At 41.4% G+C, this 18520-nt stretch overlaps 1 long non-coding RNA gene across 1 annotated transcript; it reads right to left on the reverse strand.

Moving 5' to 3' along the window:
* Positions 1-1965: 1965 nt before the first annotated feature.
* Positions 1966-13233, reverse strand: LOC141410828 (uncharacterized). Its single transcript, XR_012435575.1, has 4 exons — positions 13017-13233; positions 8890-8975; positions 7037-7122; positions 1966-3364 (listed from the first exon to the last, which is right to left on the reverse strand). It is a non-coding gene; the product is annotated as an uncharacterized lncRNA (long non-coding RNA).
* Positions 13234-18520: the final 5287 nt, after the last annotated feature.

Below are 18520 nucleotides of genomic sequence, written 5' to 3' on the forward strand. Positions count from 1 at the left end.
GCAATTTCATTTAAGTAAACAGGAGCAGGCTGTTTTCCTTAGCTGCTGGGCAGATGTTTTGGGGTAGCAGGTAGGGAGGCGAGCTGCAGCATCTTCAAATGTCTGTCGGCTCTCCTTCACCTTGGTCTCAGACATGGTTCTCTGATGAAAACTACAAGTGTGACAAATCAGCCGAGGGTTCTTTTGGCTCTGTTCAGGGGGACATTGTGACTGGGCAAAGAGCAGCATCTTTATGTGGCACTCGCTCTGAGCCTTGGAGTGCCAGATGCTTCTGGGTTAGGCCTAGAGAGCTGAGCCTGTGGCCACTGGGCTTTGAAAGCAAAGGACTTCTTGCTGGAGACCTTGAGTGCCATCAGACCCGCAACCAGCAGCCAGGGTTATAACTGTGAGCATCGGGTGTCAGGGCCCCCAGCTCTGAGCCCCTCCTGTGGCTGGGCGGCCTTTTGGAGTGCTCCCAGCAGCTGGGGTTGCAGCTCATTTGCAAGTTCAGCTCTCTCAGCCTGGTGCCCTCTTCGGACACCTTCACCTTCCTTAGCCTTAGCTCTACGATGTCTCACCTTCTCAGCGTGTGAGGAATCATCACAGTCTCTGCTTCTGACTCTCTAGAATGCTTCAGCCACCCTCCAGCTCATGCTACTGGGAACACCTGAGGCTGGCAGCCCCAGAGCTGCCTCTTCTGCTCTTCTGTGCAACCACCTCAGCCTGTTCTAACCTGATAAGACCACAGCAGGCAATAAACCATTGGGAGGGAATTCCTGTGCCCAGTGCTGCAGCAGAGGGGTGTGCACAAAGGGAGGCCACCTGGAACGAGGAGAGCAAGGTCACCTGCTTACACAGCTAGTCACACAGGTGCACTGGCTGTCATGAGACAGGGAGGGACCCTGCTGTAGTGTGGTCAGAGCAGCTGTGGGTGGGGTCCTCTAGAGTGACTTCAGGCAGGGTCATAAAGTCACCTGAAGCTGTCTGACAGGGCAAAATCTCTTCAGGCTGTCTTAGAGCACATGGTCAGCATGGGTGCCATAACAGTTGCAGGGATTTCTGGGGTTGGAATGAATCCTTTGGGCATCAGTGGATGAGTTCAAGTTCTCTCCAATACCCACAACTGGACTGGAGTTTCCCTGAGCAGTTTGGGGTATTTAAAGCAGCCACCAATGGGAGCCCAAAGGAGTGGCAAAGAAATATCTGATTGTTGTCAATCTTCCCCCTAAAATTGGGGTGATAGCAGCCAGACCTTCAGGAGCCAAAGTAACACTGTCCATAGACCTTCCAGACTTGGGGACCACAATGGGCAGCAACAGTGGCTCCAATTCGGCCTCCATATCTTCCTGGCCTGGAGCAGCCAACAGACTCTGTTCTCAGGCAGCCACCTGTGAGGGGAAGGAAAGGGGAGGCCTGAAAGTGTCAGTCAAACAACCAGAAGCCTAGCCATGACAGCTTCAGTCATTTACAAGTACAGGGAGTAGTTGCCACAGAGATCCAATATGAATTTAACATAGTTCTCAGGTAAAATGTGTCCAGTAATCCCAAAATCCAAGCCATACCTTGAGGATGATTGCGTCCTCCTTATCTGTCTTACAAGGAGCCAAAGTTGCTGAGTCACCATGACTCCGTCTTCCAGGTGACTGTGATAGACACTCTGTCACTGTCATGAAATGCCTGACAAGAACAACTTGAAGGAGGAAAAACTGACATGGGTTCATGGTTTCCCAGGCTTTGCTCCATTATGGCGGGAGGGGAGGCCCAGCAGAGACCTCACCTCACCATAGGCGGGAAGCAGGAGAGAAGGCCTGTGTTAGGGGACTTCCTCCTTCCTGTCTTATCCCATCTGGGGCCCCAGCCTATGGAATGGGGCCACCAGCCTTCACAACAGCTCTTCCTTCTTAGGTAATCCTCTCTGGAAGTCCTCGAAGGACACCCAGAGGTGTGCTGGACCCCTCCAGGCTTCCTAATGCAGTCACGAAGACAGTCAGGATCAACCACAGAGCCCGGGGTAACCTGTGCTCATCATAGTCCTGAATTCTCCGGCAGGAGGCAATGCTGTCCACCACGCTTTGAGCGTGCGGTGGGTGAAGACTCGTGGGCTGCATCTGAGCACGCTTAGGAAAGTACCCACCTCTACAAATCGTGTCCAGTCTAACCACGGGAATAGGTCCCACTTTAGCCTGCGCGCCCCTTGCTTGCTTGCTTTGCGGAGACGCGCTGCTTGGGGAATTACAACCAGTCTTCTTGTTACTTCCACAGGTAATGAACCCTTCTTCACCGTTTCAGGTCTAGGCCAAGTTTGTTGTCTGTGTCCTCACCAAGGAGTGACCCTGAGTCAGGTCAGACATTAGGGAAAGTTTAGGACTTTTAAAAACTATACAGCTGGATTTAGAGCACCTTGCTCACCCCTCCCAGACTCATCTCCTCGAGTCCAGAGAACTCCATTTCAATGGCAAATCCCGTGTTATATTAGAGTGGAAAGTTCCTCTTGCAAGGACTCAGGGTATCTGACAATTAGCACAGGTGTATGCATGAGTTCTCCCAGCTCCGCCCCTGCCCAAAGGCCACTGAAAATGGGGAGTAGATATTTTTCCCCACTTCCATGTTAAGGATGATATAAAAATGACCTAAAATAAAGTCCTTCCCTTTTTTTCCTACACGCATTGCCTTCATTCCACCTGGCAGAGACCCCACCTGTGATTCCTTTCCCCTTTCCTATGACAAAACTCCATTATTTCCCTCACTACATCCATGTGTTCTGCTTGGATTCTTCCTCGTCCAAGAACTTCTGATCAGAATCAGCCGTGATTCAACAACCCCATTTTGCTCAGGTACAGTTTGGTCTGATGGAGAAAGAGGTGGTTTTCCTCAGAGTACTGATTCACTTCTGTAGCACCTCTGGTTTGCTTACAGTGATCTAGTCCATCTACTAACAGCTAATTATTATTCTAGGCCCAGTCTGTAACAATCCTTGAGTACTTATTAGTGCCAATGATTTCAGCTGATCACAAATTGACCGCTACATTTTATCCTCAGTCGGACTGCTATCCACACTATCTTTCAAGTCACCTTAAACTTCAGTCACAATTTCCCTTTGCATCTTCGGGCAGATTTGCACTATGATTTTTGTATTTTGTTTTATTTCTTTATGTATTCCCATTTGGAGGCAAGGATATTTTTCAGGGAACAAAGTGAATGGCAGAGAGCTGCCGTCCAAATGTAATGCATCTGGTGATTTCCTCTGCTCGACATCCAGAAGAGGGCTGTTTGGCTGAGTGCATTGGTGGCACAGCACACTCGTGCTCACTGGTCAACGGATATGGTCAGCCTGCTGTGCCAGAGCTTCAGGGCTGAGAGTGTGTGACAGCATTCAACACATGCTCTGAAAATGTGAGAAACAGGGACACACATGTACATGTGTGTGTTTACACACCTGTTAGCTGTATACCATAAGCAGATACACACAATGCATATGGATGTGTCAAAAGGCCTTACTAAATATTGTATGGACATAACATATCAGAGATGCATCGATCGAGCTTTATCTAGCTGTGTATGCAATACCAAACAAGCTTCCAGAACCGCCAGGAATTTAAATGGTGAGAAAACAGCACATTTCTTTCTCTTCTCAAATGCAAAATGTGCTAATTAACTACTCAGGGACTGTATTTCCTTTCTGTTTTCTTTTGATCATGTGAACTGAGAAGATTTATAGAAATATATTGATATTAACAGAATCCCATTATAACAAAACAATGTGTTACCACGTGAGATTTTAAAAGGGTTTTGTATCCATTGTTGTCTGTCATCTTCATATGCAGCTTTAAAGTATAAAAACAGCTTTAGAAAATGTAATCAATAATGTGCAGAATAGAAACTTCCTATAAGCACCCTAGGGATGTGCATTTCTGTTTAGATTAACTGCAGGGGACATAAATAGGATTTGATTATATGCAAAATTAAGTGGGGGGAGAAACTCTTAACTAAGGGCACAAAGTGATATTCTACTGAAGTGATTTGAGTTTGCTTTTTGTTTTCCCATATTAAATTCTGATAAAGACATATTCTTCTGTATTAACTCCAAATTCTGATTTCAAATATTTACCTTCACGAACACCCCTCTAATCTTCTAAGCAAGATGAAACTGCTGGCTTCCTGTTTAACTTTTCTTTCACCTTCCTTCTGCTACCTGATAATCCTTCTCTATGAGAAATCACTTTTTCCCCCACACAGGGTAGGCAAATAGGTCAGTCATTATCTACAGAGACCCCCATCTTCCTGGTACATTGGTAGTTGAGAGTAGGAATTCCAAGGCAGCAGACCCTCCTAGCATCAACTTGTAAGACATTTATTTTCTCCTTCTGCTAGGATTGTTGGTGTAAGGATACTGAAAAGCTCAGCCAGCACTAACCATGGCCTGACTTCTTTGCTCTAACATGGAGGTGACTGCCTGAGAAGAAAGTTATCTCTGAGGAAACCAGCAGAGATAGTCAGTAGTGAGTGGAGTATCTCCAGAATATCTGAGTTTCCCATTCCTGGGTGCCTTAGTAAGGTTTACTCCTTGGAAAATCTTCCTCCAGTTTTAGGAAGTGGTCTATTCTCTTGGTCTCAGTGGTTTGAGTGAACTCTTGTCTCTTGCAGTTGAAAATTGTATGACTTATTCACATATACACAGGATGGCACATCCAATCTTGGAATTGTTGGAATTAAACTTGTAAAAAGAAGGAAATGTTTGCGAATTTATCCTAAGACAATAGAGGGGTATCTTGGAGAAGACTAATAAGATGATGCGCTATTATCTTAGCACTGCGTTTTTTGGAGGAGACATACAACTTTTCTGTTACATCTTAATCCCAGGTTTTGGTCCCAGATTTTTGTTGCTGGTTTAAGTCCACAACCTAGCTGACTTCACCACATATGAGCTTAATGAAAAAAAAATAGCTTCCTCCCAATTCTGCAAATTATATAAACTACCCCATAAATTAGTTGTTCAGAAGTCCCAGGTCTGTGGATGATACATCTGAGTGTCACCTTACTATCAAATCAATCACCTAAAACTCCCCACATTGGACCACATGCTGGAGGGTAGCTGTTGGATCCAGGCAGGAACTAGAGAAAAGGTTAGATCAAAAAGAGTTAACCTAGAAGGTAACACCCATGCACAGGAAATCAGTGTGAGTCAATGCCCTGTATAGCTATCCTTATCTCAACCAGCAAAAACCCTTGTTCCTTCCTATTATTGCTTATACTCTCTCTACAACAAAATTAAAAATAAGGGCAAAATAGTTTCTGCTGGGTATTGAGGGGGTGGGGGGGAGAGGGAGGGGGTGGAGTGGGTGGTAAGGGAGGGGGTGGGGGCAGGGGGGAGAAATGAACCAAGCCTTGTATGCACATATGAATAATAAAAGAAAAATGAAAAAAAAAAAAAAGAAAAAGGCAGGAAGGAGAAAGGGGCTTCCTCTCTGCCTCATCTTGAGCTAAATATAAGGTAGCAGTAAAATATCCTTTGGAAAAATGCATACGTCATCTCTTATTTAAGTAAAAGATGGTGAGATTTTAATTTTTCTTTCAGAAAATCCAAAGAAAATAAATACAATCCATTAGGTATAGGGCAGAAGCTAGAAAGATGAGAAGTCTGATTTAAAGACAACCCAAAAAACTACTGCATGGTGTAATAGTGCTCTCAGGACTCAACTCGAATGCACCAGTCCTTAACGTTTTAGTGTCTGCTTAAACCCCTTACAAAGAGTTGCAATTGCAATTCCTTGCTGAAGGCTTCCTCTGGCCAATGGAGCCTGCACAGTGTACTCAGGGCAGGCAGCCCCAATACCCCTGGAGCGGTGACCAGCAGAAGTTGGTGCAGTGATGCTGTAACTTCACGTGGAACAAGCACAGCTGCCTATTTCACTTCCTTCCTTCCTTCCTTCCGTCTCTCTCCCCCTCCCTCCCTCCCTCCGATCCTTCCTTCCTTTTTTGGGTGGGACTGGGGTTTGAATTCAGAGTTTCATGCTTGCAACACAGGTGCTCTACCCCTCTAGTCACACCTCTAGTCTATTTTGCTCTGCTTATTTTTTTGGAGATGGGTGTCTCACACTAATTGCTGATCTTGAATTGTGATCCTGTCAATCTCACCCTCCCAAGTAGCTAGGATTTCAGACGTGAGCCACCCCACCAGCGCCTAGCTTTGACTTCTTTCTTCTCGTGGTATGAAAACATTTAATATAAATTTGGGGAAGGCCTTGTTTGCATGCATAACACATTTTTATTTCTGGAGTATACTTAATTTCACTACCACTCCCAAATCAATGTTGATCTGGACATAAAATTTAGCTAATAAATTGATACAAAATTTTAAGTTGTTATTTATACTCTCCAGTGTTTTAATTCTTTCTCATTGTCATTTGTTTCACATATTGGTGTAACTAAGTTTCCTTTTTGTAAATAATATTTTATGTGTAATTGATTTTAAACAAGATACTTTTCTTGAGTACTCTGTGCCTCACTAAAGGGTGTCCATATGTGGCTTTCTTTTAATTAATTCTGTTTTGGAATCATGAAGATGCATGAGCATAAGAGATCAAGATTTTCTTTAACTCCAGAGAATGTGCAGGAATTATGTCTTCTATTTTGTCTCTTTCTTACCCTCCATAGCACTCTTTCTTGTTAATTATCGATGTGTTGTTCCTCTTACTCATTCTTCCCTGTCCCTGAGACTGCTTTCATTTTAGTTCATTCCTTTAATTCTCTGTGCTTCCTTCCAAGAACTTAATTGGCTCTTGTTTCCATTTCACTCATTTTCAGATTATATTCTATTAATTTTTTTCATGATTACAATTGTTTCTTTAAGTTCTTATTGGTGTATTTAAAATCTTGTTCTATTCTGATTATTTTTTGTAGTATAATATTTCTTATTCATGTTTTCAATCCCATATTTTATCTTTTAAGATACTTATACACAACATTATCTAATAATTTTGCTTAGTTGCACTGTTTGTTGTCTCTGCTGATTCTTATTTAGCAGAGTTTCCTTTTTGCATTTGAGGTTGTGCATTACCTTTCAGGTGAGTTTGTTTCTGTGAGCACCCCACACAGACTGGATTGCAAGTTCTTTGCTCCAGAAAGCATTTGAATCAGCATCCACTGTGAAGGCAATAAAAGAGAGATTGATTTGCTGGCCTTAGATGTTGGTGACCTCTCTGACATTATAAATGGAAATCTCAAAACTTTATGAAGGCAAAGGTTTGTTTATGAACTATTTGAAGGGCTTGTTGTTGTTTCCTGGGAGCCCAAGAGCAGGTGGATTGTGGTTTATGCAGTCTTGGATGACCCAGCCAAAAGCTCTACCTGTGTGCTGCACCTGGGAGGAGGGCAAAGTGAGCACCTTGGTCTTCTGCATCATCAAGAGTCCCCTCAGGGAGCACCGCCTCAGCTCCCACTGTCTGCCCCCTACTCAACTTTCTCCTACTTTACAGCTCCATGGGATTTTACTTACTCCTTTGTTAGTTAAGATACATATTTAAAAGCATTTTGTTTTATTTTACCCAGCATTTCTAAATGTTACAAAGCAGGACTGTTCTCATTTATCAATTTATAAAATTTTTGCAGTTCAATCTAGTGCTTATGTATTTCTAAAATTTGGCATCTCTTTAGTTTTTCATTCTGTTTAATAAATGGCCATTTTCAGGGCTTGCAGTGACTTCTCAGTGATTCTGTCACCAGTTACCAAACACTTGGATACAATTGATGCACTGTTCTTAAACACGGGCTTATTTTATCAGACTCTAAACTGAAAGTTATCATAATCAAACCTTCTTATTGAATGGTGGGAACTTAGCTTGTAACAAATAAATACTCAAATCATTCTTTAGATTAATTTTGTTATCCTTAAAGCTTTTATACACTGAAAGGTGTGTGTGATTTAATGGACATTTGTCAAAAAGATATTGATTTCATTGATTTATAAGTGAAAGAAATAAGTGTTGTAAAGGCAATAAGCTCTTGGTAAGACAACCATTCTTATCATAATTTTCTTCCCAAGAAATCTTAGCAATCTGGAGCAAAACAAACAGCTGGAGGTATCATACTTTTGTACCTCAAAATATGCAACAAAACAACTGCAAACAAGACAACATGGTATGGGCATAAAATTAGACATGTAGATCAATCAAACAGAATGCAGGATGAAGAAATGATTTTACCAAAACTGCCAAGAACACGCATGGGGAAAAGATATTCAGTTTAGTAAACAATGCTGAGGAAACTGGATTTCCACATGCAGAGGAATGGGATTTGACCCTGTCTTTCACCATACACCAAAATCAGCTCAAAATGGGTTGATGAATTACATGTAAGCCCCCAAACTATAAAACTACTAGGAGGAAACAGACGTAGGTCTGGAAAAGATTTTTATGCACGAAACCTCAAAAACACAAGCAACAAAAGACCAATGAGATTACGTCAAACTAAAGAGCTTCTTCATAGCATGGCAAACATTGACAATGACAGCTAAGAAATGGAAGAAAACGTTTACAAATGATGCAGCTGACAAAGAGTTAATTTACAGAAGCAAAAACTCAAATAATGTAATACAAAAAAATGAATGATCTGATTAAAAATTGGGGAAAAGTCCTGAGGAGACACTCATGAAAAGGACATATAACTTATCATTCAGTACATAAAAAGCTCTCTGCATGTCAACATCTCTGCTCATCATTAGGAAAATGCAAATCAAACCAAAATGAAAAGCTATCCCATCCCGGTTACAATGAGTGTTATCCAAAAGACAAAAATTAAAAATACTGGTGAGGATCTGGGGAAAAAAACCATCTGACACGATTGGTAGGAATATATTTTGGTACAGGCATTACAGAAAACTGTGTGGTGATTTCTCAAAGAATCAAAACTTACCACGTGACCCAGGAATCTCTCTGCTGAGTGTAGTCCAGAGGAAGCAAAATCAGTATGTCAAAGAGATGTCTGCACTCCTATGAGTACTGCAGCACAAGAAATAGAATTGCAAAGAAACAGAATCAGCGTAAGTGTTCACCAACAGATGAGTGGATAAAGAAAGTGTGGACACACACACAAGATGCAGTAGCACTCGTGGATACAAAGAATGACATATGGTCATTTGTAGAAATATGAATAACCTGGAGGAAATTATGAAAACTGAAGCAAGACAAGCACAGACAAATATCACATGGGTCTCACCCGTGTGTGGAATCTAAAAAGGTTGACGTCATACAAGTAGAATGGTGATCACCACAGGGAAGGAAGAGTAAAGGGGAGAAGGAGTTGGGGAGACATCATCAACCATGAAGATGTTACAGTTGGGGAGGGGAAATAAATTTTTGTGTTCCATTTCACATTGTGGAAAATGTAGTCAGAAATATTGTGTTTGGAATTTCAAAACAGCTAGAAGAGGGGATTTTGAATGGTCTCACTACAAAAAAGGTATGTTCGAGGCAATGGATATATATGTGCTGACTTGATCACAAATGTACACACTCACATACATACATGTATGTAGTGTCATATATATAATATACACACACACTATATATGGCACTATATTCGTTCGTCACATTGTGTCCCATGAATATGTGCAGTTATTATGTGATAATTAAAATAAACTATAAAAAGAAATGTTCACACTTACCTTTAGTTTTTTACATTGATATATGTTGATTCATCCCATGACATATTGTAGCTGAGCTAGTTCTAGCAATTTTACTAAATGTGTCATTAGCATGTCACTAAGCTGAGCATCAATGGTGTACGCCTGTAATCCCAGCACTATGAGACTGAGGTTGGAGAGTCACAAGTTCAAGGCAAACCTGGACGACATAGCAAGACCCAATCACAAAAACAAAAACCAAACAAGAAAAAGTAAATAACTGAGGGAAATACTTGAAATCCCACGAATGGTCTTTGTAGCCACAATGGGAATCATTATACGTTTCTCAGTCTCAGTACTACACAAAAAAAACAATGACAAAAAATATTTGCTCTGTGGTACTTCTGACCACAGGTTATTATTATCTCCATGCTTCACTGAGTGAATTTTAATCTATAGATTCTTTTCTGTGAATTTGTGGTATGATAAAGCAATAGCCTAGTTACAGGAAAAATGTAAATTTAACAAATGTAATTAATCAAATGCAATTTATTAGAAAATTTAGGCTCTGTTAAATGGATGTTAGCCTAGACCGAAAGTCCAACACAGAACTTGTAGTCCATTGTAAAAACTTCACAATTATTACAGATACATTGGAATTTCTGTGAAAAGAAGTTAATCTCAAATTTTGGATATATGAGATAAATGTGGACAAAAGACTTCATATTTTCATATTCCTAGAAAATTGTCAAATCCTCTGTTTAACTGATGGTGGACCAGCAACCACACCTTACAAACCCGACTCCTGACAATGGGAAGCCATTCCACAGTGGACAGGCATTCTTTCCATAGCAGAAACTATGAGCTTATTTCAAAGCTTCAGATGATGAAAAACAGGATGTGAATTGGGGCACAGGAAATGGTGATGTTGAAAGAATACAGAGGAAGTGGTGAGCAGAAACTTGGTGCAGATTTTCACCCAGGGCTTCCCTTTCGATCTGTAGTCTAATCTGGCCAGTATGGCTACCATGACTCTGCTGAAACACGAAAGGTACACATCACGACCACAGTGTCAGCAATCTGTTCCCATCTAACTTACTAGATGTATTAATAACATTGGACTCCCGGGGAACATGGCTCCCTGCTTCTGTGACACCAGTTTCAACTTCCAGTGTTTGAGAGTTCCGCAAGCCCTGACTCAGAGTCCACTGCCTACTGAGCAGTAACCTTTCACTCTGATTCGTATCTAGAAACCCAGCTCTGGATTACGATCCATAACCTTTGCTTCTCCAGTCTTCCTCATCTCAGGAAAAGACACCATTGTGACCCCACTATGGGAGTCTTTCTGTTTCATCCATCACTAAAGCCTGTCAGCACCAACTCTAAAATATATCTAAAATCTCTCTCTATCATTACCAAACCACAGCTAGCCATCAATCAGGCTACTTCAAAAGCCTCTTAGCCTCTTTGTTAATTTTTAAGTTGGTTCTCTACATTAGAAGCCAGAGTCATCTTTTAAAACATCAATGAGAAAATGTCATCTCTTTGCCCATAACTGTTCCAAGTAAGATCTAAAAGATGTTGCATGACTTCAGCCCAGTCCATGTGTCCAACTGCTATGCAACTTTTCCTCTGGCTTGCAAGGCTGAGCCACACGCTTGCTCCATTTGTCCTATAATACAACAAACTCAGTCCCATCTTAGAGACTTTGTATCGTCCACTCCCTCCCTGGAGTGTCCTTCTCTCTGATTGTCACATGGCTGTCTTTTTTGAATCACTTGATTTTTAGCTACAAAGTCATCTACTTAATGAAATGTTCCCCAATCATCTAAATTATCAGTCCACTTACCCTCTACTAAGTTTTACTGATTTAATGTCTTCACAATAACTGTCATCATCCAATATTAGGTTTTGTGTATTCATTCATTAGTTTATTTTCTCCTTTTCCCAGTGGAATGGAAGTTTCATAAGGCCAGGAACGTTTTCTTGCTGTTATGTCACAAGTAACCAGAGGAGCATCAGTCAAAAAGGAAATCAAAAATACCTGTTGAGACACTTGGTCCTTCCTATCATCTCTTATACTCTCTCTTCAACAAAATTAGAGATAAGGGCAAAATAGTTTCTGCCTGGTAGCGAGGAGGTAGAGGGTGAGAGGGAGAGGGCAGGGGGAAAGGGAGGGGGCGGGAGGAAGGAGGGAGAAATGACCCAAACATTGTATGCACATATGAATAAAATAAATTTTAAAAACCCTGTTGTATAGATGGTAAGTTAAGAAATAAATAACTTGAAATGTAGTGATTCATAGGAGCAGTTAACCATGAGTGAAGTTGAGAAACTAAATGACTAAATGTTGATGTCATTAATGTGGATACAAGCCCAGACAGAGGATGAAGTTGTGAACAAACGTCTCAAATTGGCTAAGTGGAAGGAACCAAAATATCCAAGTAGTGTGTTCGGTCGTAGGAGCTGGATAGAAGGACTGGGACAGGACACAGAGAACCACACTCACTTGAGGGCAGAAGGTATTTGTAAGTGAAGTGGTTGAACTCAATAAGAGACACGACACAGAAGGTGGTAAGCACTGAATGTCAAGGAAGGAAAGACACAGAGCCACGGGAAAGGAGGGTGTAAGTAGGAATGGGAAGCAGAATTCAAATCACATCATCAGCAAGGATGAGGTGAAGAGAGTCTTTCTCAGGCAGCAAAGAGTCACCACCACCAGCCACAAGTGTTCAGCACCTGCTGAGTAGGAGGAAAGCTGAGTGGTCTGACCTGGAATAGGGGAGCGACATTTGAACCCAGTTTTTTACCTGTGAACGAATGAGAAGGATGAGGTGTCAGAAGCAATAAACATGAACCACTCTCCCAAAGCCAGCCACTATTTGGTAGAGCACATGTACAACAATTTGGATATGTATTTAAGATAAGAAAAGCTGAACACATTTGTAGGTAAAGGAAATATGGTCAGAGGAGTGGAAGGATTAATGATGCAAGACAGAGTGACATACAGACAAAGTGACATACAGACAAAGTGAGAAGTAAGGCAGTGGTTGCAGAGTGGTTGAAGTCATATTCCGAAGTCAATGATGACCTTTATCGCCAAAATATCTTGGAGGTAAAGGGGATGGAAAAAGGACAGAATTTTAGACCCAAGCACTATGAAGACCATGTTAGAAAAGAATTTCCACAGGACACTGTGGGTTAAATATCACTAACAAACTTTCCTTGGCTATCTCACCACGTATGTGAACTCCTTTTTTAAGAGCATCTCAACTACCTGTTCTATTTAATTTAATAGGGGACCAAATATAGCCAGGTGCAAATTAAAAGAAAAGACTGAAAAAAAAAAAGACAGTAGAGCACATTTTTGACCTACTTTGTTCAGATAACAATAACATGACAATAAAATGATACATACCCAAGACTGAACCGGTGTTATATTTAGCACCTTCTTTTCTCCTCAAATGTGTCCCAGTTTGGGGTGATAAACCTATGATTCACCATCCTTCTGTATAAAAGCAATACGTAACATTTAGCAATAACTGGCAGTACAGCTGAAATCTCAGATCTCAATTCAGCACATCAGCATTTCGTAACTAAGAAGGAAGCAGGCAGCAGACTACCCAAGTGCCAAGTGTCATTGAGCACGCGCGGTCTCCGTGGAGTGAGCATGTGTTCCAGGCATGTTCCACTGTGTGATGGTGTGTGATCTGATGTAATCCTCACAGGAAGCTCAGGAGAGAGGACTGTAACTCCCACTTAGTAGATAAAGCAGAAGACTGAGAAATTCATTGGCTAAAGGAATAGCAGCAAATGGTGGAGCACATTCTACAAAACAGACCATTCGTAGAATTTTAAGGTATTTGTGAGTGTAGAAGTAAAATGGCTGTCGGGTTTCTTTGGGGACAAGTGAAGCTAGTGGGTGAATCCAGAGCAGGATGAGCGACAGACCAAGGGCAGAACACTTGTTCAGTATAAGTGAGGGGCTGATGAGTGGGTGACACAGGATTTCTAAGTTTGAGGCTGTGTGCATAAACAGACATCCCTGGGAAGTGACCGTGTGTGTAACTGCCTGCACCACATTGGCTAAGCTAAGGAAAATGCTGGAAGTCTAAATAGTCAAGAAATTATGAACAGTAAGTTGGCTGGAAAAGAATTTGCACAGGAATCATGACTTTAAACAGATAAGATTATTCACTTCTTCCCAGTTCATGTTTTTCATCCATTCATCTTCCATTCTTCGCCTCAGGAAGCGCCGGTGGCCAGGCATCGAGACTTTTTCGTATTTCCTGGTCTTTCAGCATATTTTCTTCCGTTCTAAGGAAGAGTAGTTCATGGTTCCTTGTGGCGCCCACGTGTGATAACAACTTGATATCTCACTGCAGAAATAGGGAATTCCCTGGGCACAACTACATCCATCTTAGCAAGTGCAATCTCAAGTCTTCCTCCTGCTCCCTGGTCAAATCTCCAATATTTTAATTCTTCAGGTGCTTCTCCTGCAGAGTCTGAAAAAAAAACTAAAGTGAAAATGAAAAATGGGATCAAGGTAAGCTTCTCTTGAAAAAAAATATAAAGTAAGCTTCTCTTGAAAAAAAACTTAAAATATGTAAATATAATAAAAGTCTCAGAGCAGAACTGAATATTATGTAGTAACAACAAAGCAACCATGTACATTAAAAAATCATAACATTGAAAAGAATATCAAATGCTAGCCAATCTAACTTGTTACATAGTCATGAAGATGAAATAAAAATTATTCTACCAACATGGCAAAATGGGTGTGCTCGAACATCAAGCAAATAAAGCAGAAAATTGTAATGTGACATATATTGACATATATATGCAGATAGACACAAAGGGCAAAATGCTTTCTGGTGAAATTGTTGATAGTTTTTTCTTTTGACATTCCCTTTTGTATTAAATATTTATGAAAAATAATAATTATAGACGCATTAATATCTCAGAAAGAGAAATAAAAAACTAAGAGTTTTTAAGAAATGAACATTAGGTGAAGGTTTAGTCCACATTGTTCAAGCTTACACTGAAATGCACGCATACAACACATGCAGTCGTACTGAAATTCTTTTGACTGTAATACCAGAATCGAGGAGAAACACTAAGGAATGCAAGGTTGGGTGTTCAACAAATGCACCCTTTCTTGGTGGTACTAAGTAGCTCACAATGTGCCCAGAATAAGTTTGTATAATTAGTCTCAGTGCTAAAAACAGACTTTGAACTTATCAATATAAAAATTGTTTCACATTTTCATAACAGAGAGTGAATTTCCACGCTTGTCAATATAGCCCCCGATCCAAATGATTCTTCAAATAAAGTAAATCTTCATGACCTAATTAGATAGTGAGAGAGAACTGGCTTTGCTTTTATTCAAAGGCTGTTTGTTTCTCAGATGTCTCTCTATAGAAACAGATTTCATAACTTAAAAAGGGAACTCATCTAATCAACTGATTTTGTTCATCCCTTTGTTTGTTCCAATAATGGCAACAATTTTAACACCAATGGGAAAATTACTGAGCCTGTCCTTAAAAGACGTTTTATCCCTCTCGAAGAAGGAAGGATTAATTTTGTAGGAATGTTGAAACAACTCCATGCTGTCAATTATGTAACCGTCTCTGGAGAAGCACTTTGGTACTTAGAAGGTTAGGATGATGTACTTGGCAAAGTCTGCTTCACCCCCATAAAGACACACAGGCAGCAGCATGGTTTTTAGTGGTAAATGGTCACTTCCTACATTTCAAACCTGACTAGTACTATTTAGTCTTTTAAGATAAACTCCTTTTGCATTAAAAAATGTAAAGATAATTTGGTGGCATTTCAGTAAGCAAAGAGCCTAATTCTTACAGTTTAGGTTTACTGCTAAAAAACCAAACAACAACAACAAAAAACTCTAACTTTGGTTAAGAAGGATCTGGAAATAGAAAATCCTGAAAGCCGAGTGTTAAGATTCAGTAAATATCATTGAGTAACTTCACACCTTCCCAACCTTCTGTCCTCAAATGTCTGTATTTCTACTAGGACAAACTTCCTCATTTGCCTGGCCTTTTTTACTAGACAGAAAAACTGTCCAGAAACTGTCAGTTTCCCTTGGGTTGGGGGATGCCCACAAATGCTATAGATGTTATTTTAACCTTACTTGAAGTTTCAAGATTGCTTTTTGGACAATTCCAAAATACCGATCACACTTCATATTGAAAGCGATTTACAAAACAGTAGTACATTTTTCCAATACCCTTCAGAGGTCACTGAATGAATTCTCAAGTGGAAAATTCACCCAAAATGATGTTTACTCTAAACTACACTGAACATTTTCTTTGGAGGATTTTCTTGCCCAACTTTACTTTGGGGAATATTTAATTTGCTTCTGGCAAGATTAGTCCTACTTTCTCCATTGGGGGTTCATCTTGAGAGCACATAGAAATGGCAGAGAAATAGGGCTGGTGGAGTGGCTCAAGTGGCAGAGCGCCTGCCTAGCAAGCATGAGGCCCTGAGTTCAAACCCCAGTACCACAAAAAAAAAAAAAAAATGGCAGAGAAATAGAATCTTCCATGTTATTCACTCCATGGTTTCTTTTTGTCACTTCTCAATGTCTAAGTCCTATTTTGACTCAAACCTAAGCCCTAAAAAATAGCTTAAGTTAGTACTTTTAACATTAAAAACTACCTTCATTATTCTCCACTCTGCTTGTGTTCAAATCCTTTTCTAAGAGCATGAGCACAAGTATCCCAATATGTCCATTAATATAGACACCAAAATAAAAAAAAATCCTATTTGCCTACGACTTTTTAAATCTTTCAGTGTTTTTTAAGATAGTGACCAGGATGGCTGATATATAAATTAGCCACAAAGAACCAAGACAACAATGGGAAAACTGTATTTTGAGAACAGAGATTGAGAGAGAACTCAGAAAACCACCAAGTAAATGGCAGGAACCCTAAACAGCATGGAAAATCACAAAAGCAACCTGGAGCAAAGAACAAAGCAAATCATAACTTCCCATTCCCAGCTCCCTGGCATTGAGAGCCTGGAATCCATGCCGCCAGGAAAAGGTAAGTGCAAGGTGCCAAGAACACCAACCAGAGCAGCAAAGGCACAGTCCCACCTGCAGAACCACAAGATCCTCGCAGGCTACAGAAAGAACTCACTTTTGGCCTCCGCCAACCCCTGGAACTCAAAATGTTGCAGGCCTCCCTGTTAGAGGCCATCCTGCCTCAGAGGCCAGCAGCCAGTCACTGATGTCTCTAGGCACTGGGCCAGAGCCCACCTCACCTGGTAGAAGTCAGCCTGAAGCACCCTGCAGCCACAGCCCGAGTCTAACCACACCTGCTCCAGTGGACGTAGGGAAGGTCTTCTCTCCCACAGACCCGGGACTGTAGCTCTTGATGCATGTCCACTGGGATCTGGAAAAGGTCCCAGCAAATCTGGAAGGTGGCTACCAGTGGCTGCAATCTCTACCGTGACCTGTGCTGGCCCAGTGGGAAAAAGGCAAGGCCTCCTTCTCAGCCCAAGGCCTTGGGACTGGGATGGCAGAAAGCACTCGTCATGGCGACCAGAAGAAGTATCCAGTCACGTTCTGCAGCCCTAAGGCCACAAGCCCTAGCACCACCAGTGTTCTACCCAAAGGCTACGACAAATTCTCCTCCATGTCTTCCACTACCAGGAGAGTGGTCAGTTCTATGATCCCAAGTCTGACTTGCATATGTCCAAGGGGAACGGGGTGGGGCGGGGCGAGATCTCCTCCCAAGCCCACACTCTTGAGATCACAGCTGCTGGTGCACAACCCTAGGTTTGTAGGGACCATGAGAAGGTATCATCTTGTTTGTACAACTCCACAAAAGTCACCAAGGGACTACAAGCCCAAGTACCAACCGCAGTTGCCCCACATGGCCCAGGGAAGGTCCCCTCTGAGTACACAGCTACTAGACTCACTGACCCCAGGGTCACCTGTGCTCATCCCATGGGACCTGAGAAAGGCCCCATCCCGTCCTATGGCTCCAGAACTGTGCCTCCTGGTACCACAGACACAGGCATCATCTGTTTTATTCTAAGGGTCCTGAGAATGTCTCCTTTCTCCAAAGAAACCTTCCCTTATAACATCCTAGAATAGTTTTCATTATGTCACATTAGCAAGAGCTAAGTGACACATGTCTCCCTAAAATGATCATCTCTATGAAAGGATGGGCGACCTGCCCTGATAGATGATGCGATCCTGATAGGATTTCATGAGCAGGGTGCACAGAGATGAGAAGGAAGTTCAGGAAGAACTTGAAGAAGCTACAGCTGTTTGGAGAGTGAAGGTCAAGTGTAGTGGGCAAAACTGGGCAAAAGTGAGCAAGGCTGAGGTGTGTGAAAGATGACGAGGGTGTGAACTGGAACAATGGAGCCTGGATGAAGTGAGTGTGAGGAGAGGGAAATCATTTGTGAAATATTTAGATGGTAAATGAGGAGGATTTTTTAATGTCTTATAAAATATTCATCTTCCTCCCAACACTGAGCAACCCAACTTTCTGCAACCAGCTCACTTATAGAATTGAATTACTTTCAAAGACTATCTGAAGTCTCAGAAGTACACATTACTCATGTGAAAGGTCGCAAATGAGTTCATTTCTTCTACCTAATCTGAACATTTCCAACTCCAAGAAACTAAAAAAGTGACCAGCACGCTAATTGCAAATGCCCGAGATAATTGATTCAGACTCTGAGCGCTTCTTAAGCATGAACAGCCTTCACTTGAAGACAGAAAACTCGAAGAGCAAATGTTACAACGAATTGTCTTCTTACAAAAGTTCTCTGGTGTAATTTAAGCTGTCCACTCCTTCAGAAAACCTTCAAATAGCATTGTGAGCATGACTCCCATCTTTTAAATAGCTGGCGTAAGGCTTTAAGCTGTTGTACGTGTGAGTAATT

Source organism: Castor canadensis, chromosome 9 (assembly GCF_047511655.1).
Source record: "Castor canadensis chromosome 9, mCasCan1.hap1v2, whole genome shotgun sequence".
Lineage (NCBI taxonomy): Eukaryota > Metazoa > Chordata > Mammalia > Rodentia > Castoridae > Castor > Castor canadensis.